The sequence below is a fragment of the Capsicum annuum genome, chromosome 6 (assembly GCF_002878395.1).
Source record: "Capsicum annuum cultivar UCD-10X-F1 chromosome 6, UCD10Xv1.1, whole genome shotgun sequence".
In the NCBI taxonomy this organism is placed as follows: domain Eukaryota; kingdom Viridiplantae; phylum Streptophyta; class Magnoliopsida; order Solanales; family Solanaceae; genus Capsicum; species Capsicum annuum.
The window spans coordinates 1,830,133-1,845,326 of record NC_061116.1 but is presented as its reverse complement, the minus strand read 5'-3'; the positions used below and the strand labels follow the sequence as shown (position 1 = coordinate 1,845,326).

General features: G+C 34.1%; 1 pseudogene; it reads right to left on the bottom strand.

Moving 5' to 3' along the window:
• Nucleotides 1-8,889: 8,889 nt before the first annotated feature.
• LOC124899215 lies at nucleotides 8,890-9,701 on the bottom strand (annotated as a pseudogene).
• Nucleotides 9,702-15,194: the final 5,493 nt, after the last annotated feature.

Genomic DNA, 15,194 nt, shown 5'->3' with positions numbered 1-15,194 from the left:
TACCATTAAACATAGGATTATAAATTGCTTAAATATAATGAATAAAGACATCAGAAGAAGGAAAACTAAAAGGTAAACAACCCACAACTACCATTTTAACTATTTCTTTTCGGTCCCTCAATTTATTATACTTCTTCGTTACCTGACCGGTTGCTGGGTCCATTCTAGTTTGCGTTGGCCCACCAACATCCCCACCACCTCGTGAAATTTTTAACTCTCTTTTGTGAGCATCACCTATATATCTCATTAACGTACCCGTACCCGCTTGCTTGCCTCCACTTTTACGCTTATATATTTGTTGACAAATATTGCATTGCACCTCAGTAACTGATATACGTTCGAAAAATTGCCATGCAATACTAGTTGTTTTACGAGGTCTTGTGGTACGGGGAGGATGGGAAGGGAGATTAACCGATTCAGATCTAACAGTAGCATTTCCAACAGCGGGTGTCTCACCAATATTTTCATCATCTTCGTCTAAATTAACCACATCTACTTCATTTTCTTCTTCTATACCGTAATTTTCCTGAGCTTCTACATAATCCATATCGTGAGAACCTAAACCTATTTCTTCCTCAAAAGGTGTACCAAGCGGTACTGGAGGCGAAGGCACACGGGTATATCTACTACTTGAAGTGCCTCTACCGCTAGTAATTTGCTTTTTACTACCACTACCTCTTTCGGGATAAAATTTTTTAACACCTTTAGTAGCGAGGTTTCTTAATTTATCCATATTATGAATTAAATTAAACTAAAAAAATTCAAAATACACAAATATAATAAAATTAAATATTCAATAATTAATACAATAAATAAAAATTAAACGTAAGAGATGGAACGACAATACCAAACTTTTGAAGTATTCGAAGGTTGCGACTTTAGAAACTTTCACTTGTACTTTGTAAACGCAAAATTAAAAAATTAAAGTGAACACTTTAAGAAATTAAATATATTGAATATTTGAGAATTGAGAATTGAGAATTGAGAATTGAGATTTGAGAGAGTGAAAAATTGTGTGGAAAATGATTTGGAGGTTTAGGGTATTTATAGAATTTTTTTTGGGATTAAAAAATTATTTTAAAAGTAAAAATATTTTTTTTTTAATTAATGGGCCCAAACTAGCCGTTTGAACCAAAAAACGGCTATATAGCCGTTGGGCCAACGACTAGTTTGGCCTAAAATCCAAAAATAAAATAAAATATATATATTAATCTGGGCTGGTTAATCGGCGGGCCTGAACCGAGCTTAATCCGGATCGGGTTAACCGGACCCAAATAAAAAACCAGCCCGGTACCCGGTATCCTAAAGCCCTTGAACTTACTGGGCCGAGACAAACCAGTGGGCCGATCCACTTGACACCCTTATATAATACTATTGGGACCTCCTAAAGAAACTCATTTAATTGGGTTACTATTCAACCGTTGCATCCGATAAATATGAATCCCTCTCATTTATAAACTATATGGAATTAGCTCTCTAAGCAATATATTATACTTTTCAGCATATATGCTTCTTAAGATGCGCTTTCCCATTACTTTCGTTTTGTATGCTTTAGCTCTCGTGTAAGACATCTTTACTAACAGAGAACATCGTTCAGTATCTTATTATGTCAATTCGTTTATTATTTTTATTTACTTTGCTTTTCTGGCGTGTTACATATTATCTTTCATTGCATAAAAAATTTATTTTCCACGAAAGTTAATAGAGTTAGATTTAACGTGCATGTTCTTGGCCTTATTTTCAAATTTAATTATACTATTTTGATCAGGGTAAACAGTTTTAACAACATATTTGAATTTTCTTTTATTTGTAATTTGTCTAGGCTTTTATTCACGAATAAGGCATGTACCTATATAAAGATAGTGGATATATTAACAAATGAAAACAAGAAAAACGAAAAGAAAATTAAAGGAGCATTCTTTTATAGATCAAATTAAAAATCGAATTATTAAAAATCAAGAAATCTTAATAACTAAATTGGTTGTATACTTGAGCGTTCACCTTATGGTGTTTGAACGAATTTGTCACTAACCCCCTCAAAAAAAAAAAAAAAAAGATGCATCAATTTAATTAACCATGGACTCTTCAGAAAACCTCTTTATTAATCACATTTCAAAAAATAATTACACCACAAGTAGAAAAAATAGACCTATTATATCACATCATAAAAATGAATTTTGGTATTAACATTTCAAATATAAACCTAATTATCATATCATGAAAATGAATTCTGATGTAACACCTATCATACGAAGAATTTTTGTATTTTAACTTTTGTATTGTTCTATTTGCGTCCACGAAGGAGGATGGTATATGCAATCTTACTCTAATTTTGTAATGGTAGATTTAAAAATACAATAATAAAAAAGTTATATAAAAAAAATTAATGGTAAGAGAGACACTTCAATTATCACCGTAGGGCGGTATAAAGTATTTGACGAGAAAATTTGGCTATTAAGCCTCTTCAAGTTTTTAATTAGCAAAATGACCTACTCTCTTCAAGTTTTCAATTAGCAAAATAACCTACTTCTATTTTCTCATTTATCGGATTGATAATCGATCTGTCTCTATATAGGTTAGATGGATAATAGATCCGTCGGATTGATAATCGATCTGTCAGGCAGATAATAAATCTGTCGGATTAATAATCGATCTGTCTATATATCTGTCGGACAGATTATAGATCTGTCTCAAAAATGGGTCATCTCTCTAAACAAAAAAACTTATGGTCCATTTAATTAAACAATAGACTTAAAAGATCTATTTGACAAAGAATCCCGTATTTAATAGCTAATTTTGTTAACCTTAATTTACGAATTTAATCATAGGTAATGAGAATAGTGGAATATTTAAAGTGTGGAACTTACAAAATAATACTCCCCCCATTTTAAAAAAAATGACCTACTTTCTTTTTTAGTCCGTGGCATTACTTTAATTTCAACTTTCCACATGACATGTTCTTTATTTTCTTAAACTTTGTGCCAAGTCAAAGTAGGTCATTCTTTTTGAAACGGAGGGAGTAATAGTTTATGACAGAGGCGACTCTACTCTTTTTCAAAAAAGTGACCGCTTCTCAAATTTGTGGAGCCTTATTTTTATAGCAATAATAGATTATAGGCATTTTTCAAAAATGCTAAATATCATTTGTGGAAAAAATAAACTTTTTATATAAAAGCAAGAATTATTAGAAAAAGTATGATATATCTAGTACTATGTCTTAATAAAAATTAAATGCATTGATTATATTATTAAAAAATTATTAAAAAAATCAATAATTTTCTTAGGAACTTAGGGTCTCTGTTTGATTTAGGCATTAGGACACTAAAATATTTGAGTCACGTCCTGATTTATGTGTGTTTTTAATCGTGTACTAACTCTATAAAAAAATGGAGTAGTGGACAAACAAACAATAGCAACATCAAATAGTAAGATAACTGAAGCACAAAAAACAACAAAGATATTCATGATCTATATATTTTCCTTTTTTTTTGGCTAACTAGAAATGCATTAAAAAGAAAGTTAGTAATTATAGAGGAAGAGCTCAGTCTGGCTTTAAAACAAAAACAACCGGGTTATGCCCAGTAGAATGTACAAACCCTTCTAAAGTGGCTAGTTCCTTCAATATTTACCCAAACAAACTGGGCTACAAAAGGGGCGGGGTTGCAAAATATTCTGCAGTTGTCAAAAACTTCCATCCTTGCACTATATTTAGCTACAACATCTGCAACCATATTTTTTTCCCTTTAGCTATGTTGAACAGGTGGGCATCCCAAACTGCGTAGCAGTAACCTGCACTCATGAAGTAAAGGGTTATAGAAAAGGTTCCCATTTTTAAGCATAAGAATAACCTCTTTTGAGTCTATGTTAACCTCAATGGGCCACAACTGATGTTCTAAAACCAACTTGAGATCCCTATTGAGGGCTACAATCTCCATTAAATTATTCGTGGCATGATGGAAATGCTGCGAGAAACCTACCACCCAATCCCCATTAGAGTTTCTGATTACCCCCTCAATACCTCAATTACCGGGGTTTCCTAAATAGGACCCATCGGTATTGTGCTCGTAGGTAATCCTGGAGGGAGCAGCAGTCCAGGAGATTGAAATAAAGTTATGAGCCGAAGGATCAAGTATGTGAGTGAGGAGGAAGAATTCTACATCTTCAACATAAGCTTGTATAAAAGAAGGATAGGAGGTCTTATTTTCAAAAAGATTAGTATTCCTAGTTCTCCAAATGGTCCACCAGTAGAACGGAAAAAGTGTAGACCAAGTGATAGTATTATCATATTTGGAATTTTGCAAATGTTTTCAGGTGCTTTCCCAGTTAGCAAGCTTAAAAAAGAAAAGAGTGATGGTGATGTCTCCTTTGTACTCATGAAGGAGGTTCACCCAAAGGGAAGAAGCATGGCAACATTCAAAGAAGATGTGATTATTGTCTTTGGGGGGTGGTTATAGTTGTGGCAAGAGGGAGAAATATTGATACCTCAGCAAGAGTGGCTCTTGTAGGGAGACTATTATGGTGAATGAGCCAGAGGAAAAACTTGAGTTTATTGGGAACCTTGGCCCTCCATATCCAACCCAAGTGGAGATTATCTCAGGTTGGACCAGTTCTCTTAGCCGTGATGTGTTGGTAGAAAACCTACAAGTGAAAATACCATTGCCTGTGAGTTGCCAGTGAATCTGATTGAATGGTAAGGTCAAACACAAAGGTGTTCTCAATTCTGGCTCTAACATTCCTGGGAATGCTGGAAGGCAAGGTGTTCAGATTTCGAGTTCCATTTTTCCAATAAGAAACCAGATCCAGAGATGGGTAGGGGTTGGAAAGAAGACCATGAATAATAGTAGAGAGAGGTGGAAAAAAAGGTATCCACCGGTCCTTCCAGACATCCACCTTCTTACTGTTATGAATGGACCACTAAATAGCATCCTGACAAAGGTGATATCCCCGTTGAATGTTCCTCCAGGTTGGAGAGGAAAACGGGAGTTGTTGTGAGGGTGAAGACTAAACTTCTTGGTAAAAACATTGGGCCATAGAGAGGAGGGATTTGAGTAAAGCCTCCAAGCCAAACTACAAAAAAGAGTGTCATTTTTAAGACAAACAGGTTATATCCCTAACCCCTCTGTGTTTAGGCTGAGTGACAGTATCCCAACTAATCATATGTATCCTTTTCTTAGCAGCAGTAGTCCCCCAGATAAAGTTCCTTTAGGTTCTATCTATGAGCTTAAGGACTTTGCTAGGAAGGAGAATATATTACATGATATGGTTAAGACACTACCAAGATAGACTTTAGTTATGGTAGTTCTACCGACCATGTTAAGAAACTTAGTCTTCCACCCAGCTAGTCTAGAATTCCTGTTATCCAAGATAAATTAGAAGTGAGCTAGCTTGGGGGTTTCTTGAAACATTGGGAAACCTAAATATTCGTCAAAGAAGGTACTGGCTTTAATTCCCAGGAGTGAGGAAAGGTCTGTTTGGGTATTAAAGCTGCAGTTACTAAAGAAGATAACCTTGGATTTGAGAAGGTTAACCTTTTGCCCCAAATTTTTGCTAAAGTTATCAAGGGTCCTGATGATGGTACTGCAATTGGCCCTATCAACTTTAGAAAACAAGGTGAGGTCATCAACATAAAGGAGGTAGGAGAAATGGGAACCTCTTTTGCTAATTTGGATAGGAGACCACTGAAGGATATCCACCTTATAGTTAATCCTTCTAGACAGGAGTTCCATACAAAGAATAAATAGATAGGGGGACATGGGGTCCCCTTGACTGATGCCTCTAGAAGGCAGGAAAGCAGGAGTTTTGCCACCATTAACCAGAATGGAGATAGAAGAGGTGAAAAGGCAAGACATAATGAGTTTTGAAAGTCTAGGAGGGAAGTTGAAGTAGAAGAGGGCATGTCTAATAAAAGACCACTCCAATCTGTCAAAGGCCTTTTCTAAATCAATTTTGAGAAACATATTCTGGATCTTACCTGTCAATCTCCTTAAATATCTAATGTACTCTTGCACAATGATAGCATTATCAGAAGCCCTTCTTTTGGATAGAAAGATAGCTTGATTCTGACCAATAAGGGCCTGAAGGCAGGGCTTGATCCTATTGACAATAATTTTGGTGATAATATTATACTGGGTGTTACAAAGGCAAGTGGGTCTGAAATTCCTAAGGGTTGTTGCATTTTTACACTTAGAGATCAAACAAAAATAGTTAGTATTAGCCCTAGCATCTATAGTATGGGTAGAGAAAGTGTGGGAACAGAAGTGAAAGAGGAGAAGACCTAGGGTATCCTAGTAATTTTGATTCATAAAAAGCGGAACCCATTAGGACCAGGGGCTTTAAAGGGTTTAAAAGAAAACAGAGTATTCTTGACCTCAGTAAGGGCTGGGGGAGTCCATGTGAAAGTAGTTAGAGGAGTTAATAGATCCAGAAATGGAGGGATTTAATTGACAAGCTAGAGTCCCAACTGAGTGGTCAGTACAAAAAAGAAAGGTATAAAAGGAATAAATATCATTCTTAATATCGTCCTGATTATGAAGCCAGACTCCCTTCTCATTTAGGGAATTAATGTTATTCCTCTTCCTCCTATTTAGGGTAGAGGTATGGAAAAATTCGATATTCCTATCCCCCTCCATAAGCCAATTGATTCTAGATTTAAACATCTAGAAATCATTCTTATCTCTAAGAAGGGAGCTGAATTCCTCAATGAGCTGACGTTCAAGGTTATGGAGAAAGGAGATGGTGGGGTAATGGGGGGGAGCTCTGAACACTAGCAAGTCTAGCAAGAATATGCTTCTTCCTATGGAAAATGTTGCCAAAAACTTCTCTGTTCCAGATCTTAGCCTTATTCTCAAACTCAATGGTAGCACTAGTAAGGTCAGCCCCCTGAGAGAAGGATTGACTCACAAAGTTGAGAAAATTACTATGATTGCACTACATAGACTCTACCCTGAAGGGTTTCTGAATATTAGGGTTAGGTTTGGTGAACCGAAGAAATAATGGAGAGTGATCTGAGTGGTTTCTAGAGAGGTGTAAGACAAAAGAGTCAGGAAATAAGTGGATCCAATAATCATTGGCTAAACACACATTTAGTCTTTCTAGAATGAGACCTTGTCTATCCCTATACCTCATATTAGACTAGGTGTGTTTATTATCCCTAAAACCTAGGTCAATAAGCTCACAATAATTCATGCAGTTCCAAAAGGTAGCAGCCCTATGCATGTTGATTCTGTTACCCCCAAATTTATCAGAGGCTTGCAGAATTTCATTGAAATCACCCCACTAAGGATATATATATTTTCATTTACAAAGAGTATTGACACTTCTTTTCTTTTATTGTTTATGCTATCTTGACATGTTCATATATGACAAAACTTTAATTTATAAACTTTTGTTATTATTTTTAGTCCGTATTAACTTAATTTGTGATGTAATGTCACCTACTAAGAAAAATATATTAGGACATAAATTGAACATTATTTTTTATTTTTATCTTTTTAAAATCAAATTAAAATTATAAATACAACCAATTAAGCCTTTTCAACTCATCAAGTAGAAAATATAAGCGAAAGACAAAAATGGAAGACATTTACAATAATTCTCTTGAAGATTGAACAATTAAGTCATCATGAACATTGACAAATGATTTAATTTTATGATTTCTTAATTACCGTATTAAATGAAATGTGTTAAAATAAGACGAAAGGAATATATTAAAATAATTGAAAAATTCATACGATTATAATATAATTATTATAGTTTTGATTAACTGTTCGACCACATGTATTATATGTGGAACGGTTCTCAAGGGTCTAATTATTTTTAAAAAAGACTTAGGAATTAAATCAACCTTTAATTAAAAAAATTGAACACCCAAACTTAGTTATGTCTTTTTTCCAACTTCATTATTTTAACTTATTTCCTAATTAACTTTGCTATCCAATAAATTTGATATTATTTATAAGAAGTTATTAAAAAAACTTGAATTATATATTGATTAATCTTAAGGCCAAGATAGTTTTTGAATAAGTCAAATGATTTATTTTCACTTATTTCCTAATTAAGTTTGCTATTCAATAAGTTTGGTACTATTTTAAGAGAAATGATCTAAAACATATCTAAACTTTGACGAAATTTGCTATAACATGCCTGAACTTTGCGGAGGTCCTATGACCCCCTAGACTATTTATTAGCGTATTTTACTAACATTTATTTACATGAAACTCTTTATTTATTAGCTTATAAATATCAGTAAAATACACTAATAAATAGTTCAAGAGGGTCATAAAATCCCCTGCAAAGTAGGTGCGTTATAGTAAATTTTGTGAAAGTTTGAAAATAAGAAGTTAGAGAAAATGGCCAAAAGCCCCCCCAACCTATACCCCAAATCCTACTACACACCTATAGTTTGTGGGGGTCCTATGACCCCTCTGAACCATTTAAAATTGAAATTATAACACATTAAAAACTGACATGGCAAAGAGAGTGAAACTCACTCTCTTTAAGAAAGTGAGCGTCCAAAGAATATTGAAACTTTTTTTTTTTAATCAACTCATAATTCTTGAGGGCAAATTGGTATTTAGAAAACTAAAAAGAAATTCATTTTTCAAATCGGGTCAAACCCAAACCCAAATAAACTTTCACTTAACAGTGACACCACCGGAAAATTCTTAAATTCTTGCCAGAAAATCAAGAATATTTGTTGATTATTTAAGAGGATTGCTCAAATGTCCCTTTAGATAATTTTTTGACAAAATGGCTTTAACTAGTTCCCTTTAGATGTCAAATTCTTGATATACCAGTACGTTATTGATACTGTCGAACAATACCTTGCTCTTGTTTCTTGGTTTCTATAAAAGAAAAAAATACAACCACTACATCAAAGGGTGCAAAGATGGTTTACCATAAAAGAAAGATCACCCTCAAACTAGAATTCAATGGGAGAGCAGATAACAACAATATCCACATAGGCTCAAATGCATTTCAAACATTCGACGGAGGAGCAGATAACAACAATACCCACATAAGCTCAAATACATTTCAAACATTCGAAACGCAATAATACCCACATAATCTCGCTGTCTTGTTCCTGCCCACCACACATTTGATGAAATGCCAAGCTTAAATTGAAAATCTGCTACTTTTTGTTTTAAACAAAAGGACAGATATTTCATTAAACGGCTCTTGATGCAACAACATATTCAGAATTCCGATTCAAACCATAGGAAAAACATCAATTTATGTATTCAAAGAGCTACAAGCCAAAACGAAACAACACATTTTAATCCCTTTCACCCTAATTCTCCTAGCAAGCTGAATATCCTTTGGCATAATCGTAATTCTCTTAGCATGAATTACACAAAGATTTGTATCCTCAAAATAACCCCACAATATATGCTTCAGCCACCTTCTGCAATGCAGCAGCAACAGTGCTTTGGAACCTTAGATCCGTCTTAAAGTTCTGAGCAATTTCACAAACAAAACGCTGGAATGGAAGCTTGCTAATTGTTTAAAGTGCTGATTTTCTTGTTGCCTTTGTTGCTAATTGCTTCCTTGGTGCTTTGCCTCCTATTGATTTAAGAGCTGTTTCCTTTGTACGAGCCATTGGAATATTTAGTTTATGCTCTTGTGGAGTTTAGAATTGTTTGATTTGAGGATCTATAGAATGAAATTGAGTTGAAGAAGAAAATGGATCAAAATGAGGAATGGTAAAGAGAGAAATTTTGTTGAGGAGAAAGTAATATATAAAGAGAAAATAATATGTAAAGAGAAAATAAAAATATATAAAGTAAAATAATTAATTTTTTAGATTAAAAAAAAAAATGATGTGGCATGACGTGGCAGCGCGTGCAGGCCACTACTTGAAACAAAATTCGGGTATGAGCTTTTAGACGGGTTAATATTCCATTTTTAAAATGTTCAGGGGGTCATAGGTTCCCCACAAAGTATAGGTGTGTAGTTGGGATTTGGGATAAGTTACCTAGTTCCCTAAAAAATTTGATATCCATCACATTAATTTGAGGTATATTTTCAAATAAAAAGCTACTATAAATAAGAGAATTATTACCCTAAACAAATCGTCCAATCACAAGAAACACAAACAACAAGCACTTAATAAAAAAAGAGAGAACAAATTACACCAAAAAATTCACAAAAATAAAATAAAATGGAGTCATCAAAGAAGCTTGTTGCAATGTTTCTTGTTTGCATTGTTGTGTTATCCTCATCTGTGCATGTCTCAAATGCTGCTGGTGAAAGTAATGAAAAGAAATTTATGGATGCATATAATCAAGCTGCAACTGAATATGCACTTTGTTTCAATATCTGTGACAAGTCTTGTGTTGATGCAGGATTTGGATTCACACATTGTGAGATTAAATGTGATGAGGATTGCACTGATAAATTGCTTAAAGGTATATACAATATTTAGTCTTACCGTTTTAAAAAGAATGATTTGTTTTGACCTGACACGCGTGTGTTAGGTTTTACTTGTATATTGTTCGATCCGTTCAGCTTGGTATGCTTTTGTGTTTTTGTTTGTTATACTGTTATATGTCATGAGCCAGGGGTCTACAGGAAATAGCGCCTCTCTACTTTATCTAAAGTAGTGGTATGGACTGCAACACACACTTTACCTCTCCAAACTCCACTTTGTGGGAATACACTGGGTATGTTGTTGTTGTTATTAACCGTGCCGCTTGGTGGAAACGATATACTCCCTCCGTTTTAAAAAAGAATTATCTACTTTGACTTGACACGTGTGTTAGATTTTACCTATTTATTGTCTGTCTCGCTTGGTGGATGATCTATATATCTTGATTTGGCACGGAGTTTATGAAAGTAAAGAAATCTTTTGAATTTTGTGGTGTTATGTCAAATGTACCAAAACATGCATGTCATAGGGGCGGAGCCACCATCGGACAAGGGGTTTCATCTGAACCTCCTTTGGCGAAAAATTATACTACTTATATATGGTTAAAATAATCTTTTATGTAGATATAGTAGATGTTGAACCCCTTTGACTAGTTCAAATTTCTACTTATGAATCCCCTTTGTGAAAATTCTTGCTCCGCCACCGACATGCTACTTGAAAAGTTGAAATTAAAATATTGAAACGATTGTTCTTTTTGAAACAGACTAACAATGAAACTAGGTCATTCCTTTTATGCTAGATTTTACCTGTATATTGTATTATCCTTCGTGCTTGGTGTGCTTTTGTGTTTTTGTTTGTTATACTATTATATGTCCCGAGATAGGAGTCTATCAGAAACAACCTCTCGACTTAATCTGAGATAGTGGCAAGGACTGCATACATTTTACCTCCTGCACTGATAAATTGCTCAAAGGTATATACACTATTTACTTCCACCGTTTAAATAAGAATGATCTGTTTTGACTTAATATGTATGTTAGGTTTTACCTGTATATTGTTTGTTCCGTCCCACTTGGTGGATGATCTATATATTTTGATTTGGCACGGAGTTTAAGAAAGTAAAGAAGTCTTTTGAATAATCTCGTGGCATTATGTCAAATGTACCAAAATATACATGCCATAGAGGCCGAGCCACCATTGGACAAGGGGTTTCATCCGAACCTCCTTTGACGAAAAATTATACTACTTATATATGGTTAAAATAATCTTTTATGTAGATATAGTAGATGTTGAACCCCTTTCGGCTAGTTCATATTTCTACTTCTGGATCTCCTTTGTGAAAATTCTGGCACCGCCATTGACAAGCTACGTGAAAAATTGAAATTAAAATGTTGAAACAATCATTCTTTTTGAAACAGACTAAAAATGAAATTAGGTCATTCCTTTTATGCTAAATTTTACCTGTATATTATCCGATCCATCCTGCTTGGTATGCTTTTGTGTTTTTGTTTTTTATACTGTTATATGTCCTGAGCTGGGGGTTTATCAGAAATAGCCTCTCTACTTAATCTGAGATAGTTGTATAAACTGCGTACACTTTACCTTCCGCACTGATAAATTGCTGAAAGGTATATACACTATTTACTCCCACCGTTTAAATAAGAATGATCTGTTTTGACTTAATATGTATGTTAGGTTTTACCTGTATATTGTTTGTTCTGTCCCACTTGGTGGATGATCTATATATTTTGATTTGGCACGGAGTTTAAGAAAGTAAAGAAGTCTTTTGAATAATCTCGTGGCGTAATGTCAAATGTACCAAAACATGCATGCCACAGGGGCGGACCACCATCGGACAAGGGTTTTCATCCGAACCCCTTCGGCAAAAAATTATACTACTTATATATGGTTAAAATAATCTTTTATGTAGTAGATGTTGAACCCCCTTTGGCTAGTTCGTATTTCTACTTTTAAATTTTCTTTGTGAAAATTCTGGCTCCGCCATTGACATGCTATGTGGAAAGTTGAAATTAAAAGGGTGAAACGATCATTCTTTTTGAAACAGACTAAAACTATATTGTCTGATCTATCCTACTTGGTGCGCTTTTGTGTTTTTGTTTGTTATATTGTTATATGTATTGAGCTGGGGGTCTATCAGAAATAGCCTCTCTACTTAATCTGAGATAGTGGCATAGAATGCGAACACTTTACCTTCCGCACTGATAAATAGCTCAAAGGTGTATACACTATTTACTCCCACCATTTAAATAAGAATAATCTGTTTTGACTTGATATGTATGTTAGGTTTTACCTGTATATTGTATTTTCCATCCCGCTTGGTGGATGATCTATATATTTTGATTTGGCACAGATTTTAAAAAAGTAAAGAAGTCTTTTGAATAATCATGTGGCATTTTGTCAAATGTACCAAAATATACATGCCACAAGGGCGGAGCCACCATCAGACAAGGGGTTTCATCCGAACCCCCTTCAACAAAAAATTATACCACTTATATCTAGTTAAAATAATCTTTTGTGTAGATATAGTAGATGTTGAACCCCCTTAGGCTAGTTCGTATTTCTACTTTTGAATCCTTTTTGTGAAAATTTTGGCTCTGCCACTGACATGTTACATGAAAAGTTGAAATTAAAATGTTAGAAACGATTATTCTTTTTGAAATAGACTAAAACGAAACTAGGTCATTCCTTTTATGCTAGATTTTACCTATATATTGTTCGATCCGTCCTGCTTGACGTGCTTTTATGTTTTTGTTTGTTATACTGTTATATGTCCTGAGCTGAGGGTCTATCAGAAATATCCTCTCTACTTCATCTGAGGTAGTGGTATGGACTGCGTACACTTTACCTTCCACACTAATAAATTGCTTAAAGGTATCACTGCGTACACTTTACCATACGCACTAATAAATTGCTTAAAGGTATATACACTATTTACTCCCACCATTTAAATAAGAATGATCTGTTTTGACCTGATGCATATGTTAGGTTTTACTTGTATATTGTCAAATCAGTCTCGCTTGGTGTTCTTTTATGTCTTTGTTTATTATACTGTTATCTGTCCTGAGTTAGGGGTCTATCGAAAACAGCCTCTCTACTTCATCTAAGGTAGTGGTATGGACTGCGACGTATACTTTACCTTTCCCAGACCCCACTTTGTGAAAATACACTGGGTATGTTGTTGTTGTTGTTGTTATTATCCGTCCCACTTGGTCAAAATGATATATTCCCTTCGTTTTAAAAAAATGATCTATTTTGACTTGACACGTGTGTTAGACTTTACCTATATGTTGTCCGTCCCGCTTGGTGGATGATCTATATGTTTTGATTTGTCACGGAGTTTAAGAAAGTAAAGAAATCTTTTGAATCTTGTGGCGTTATGTCAAATGTTCCAAAACGTGCATGCCATAGGGGCGGAGCCTCCATCGGACAAGGGGTTTCATCCGAACCTCCTTTGGCGGAAAATTATACTACTTATATATGGTTAAAATAATCTTTTATGTAGATATAGTAGATGTTGAACCCCCTTCGACTAGTTCGCATTTTTACTTTTGAACTCTCTTTGTGAAATTTCTATCTCCATCATTGGCATTCCACGTGAAAAGTTGGAATTAAAATGTCGAAACAATCATTCTTTTTAAACAGACTAAAAACGAAACTAGGTCATTCCTTTTATGCTAGATTTTACCTGTATATTGTCCGATCCATCCTGTTTGTGTGCTTTTATATGTTTGTTTGTTATACTGTTATATGTCTTGAACCGTGGGTCTATCAAAAATAGACTCTCTACTTCATCTGAGGTAGCGTTGTGGACTGCGTACACTATACCCTTCCAGACCCCACTTTGTGGGAGTACACGGGTATAGAGACAATGTTTTTATGCTACATATACTGCAATTTTAACGCATAATAAATATTAAAACTTACATAAATCCCAAAAAGTTTAGCCCTGATTACTCTCTATCCCTACATTTTGCTAAATTACAAATAATTTCTTATTTTGTAATTTTTGGATACATACATAATTTTGAACTTAAGAATGTAACAATTAATTACTTTATTTTTGCTCGGATACATAATTAGAATCCAGATTCATAATTTTGAAGTTAAGATACATAATTTTGATTATTTGGTCGAGATACATAATACATTAAAATTATGTATCCAAAAATTTATGAATTTGAGGATGTATTAGATTGTTTTTTTTTTTTTAAATAAGGAATTTAGGTAATTAATAAAAAGGGTAGAATTTTTATGTAGTTTAGTAAAGATAAATTGATGTTATTGCAATGAAATGTAAAATAACAACAAGAAAGAATAAATAGAGGGAAGAAAGAGACTTCTTTATTTCTCCTGAGGACGAGAGATCATCTTGATCGTATATACAATGAACAAAACTTCTCTATTTATAGGGAAAAATACTCCTAGTTTCTGACTAAAAGAAAAATACTTTAAATCGTGATAGACATCAACTAGATCTTGATAGATCTTGATAGACATTCACTATAATGTAAATACATTCATAACACCCCCCCTGAATGTCTAATTGATAGATAATGTGCCTCGTTAAAACCTTACTGGTAAAAACAGTGGGGAAAAATCTAGTAAAGGGAAAAGAGTACACATCTCTACTGATACACATTTCGGTTGCCTCATTAAAAATCTTACAAGGAAAATCCAGTGGAACAAAATCTTGAAAGGGAAAAAGAATACAACGCGTATTTGCTCCTCCTGATGAGAACATCAATGAATTTTTGCATCCCGATCTTGTGCATCATCTTCTTGAAAGTTGCACTTGAAGGAGACTTGA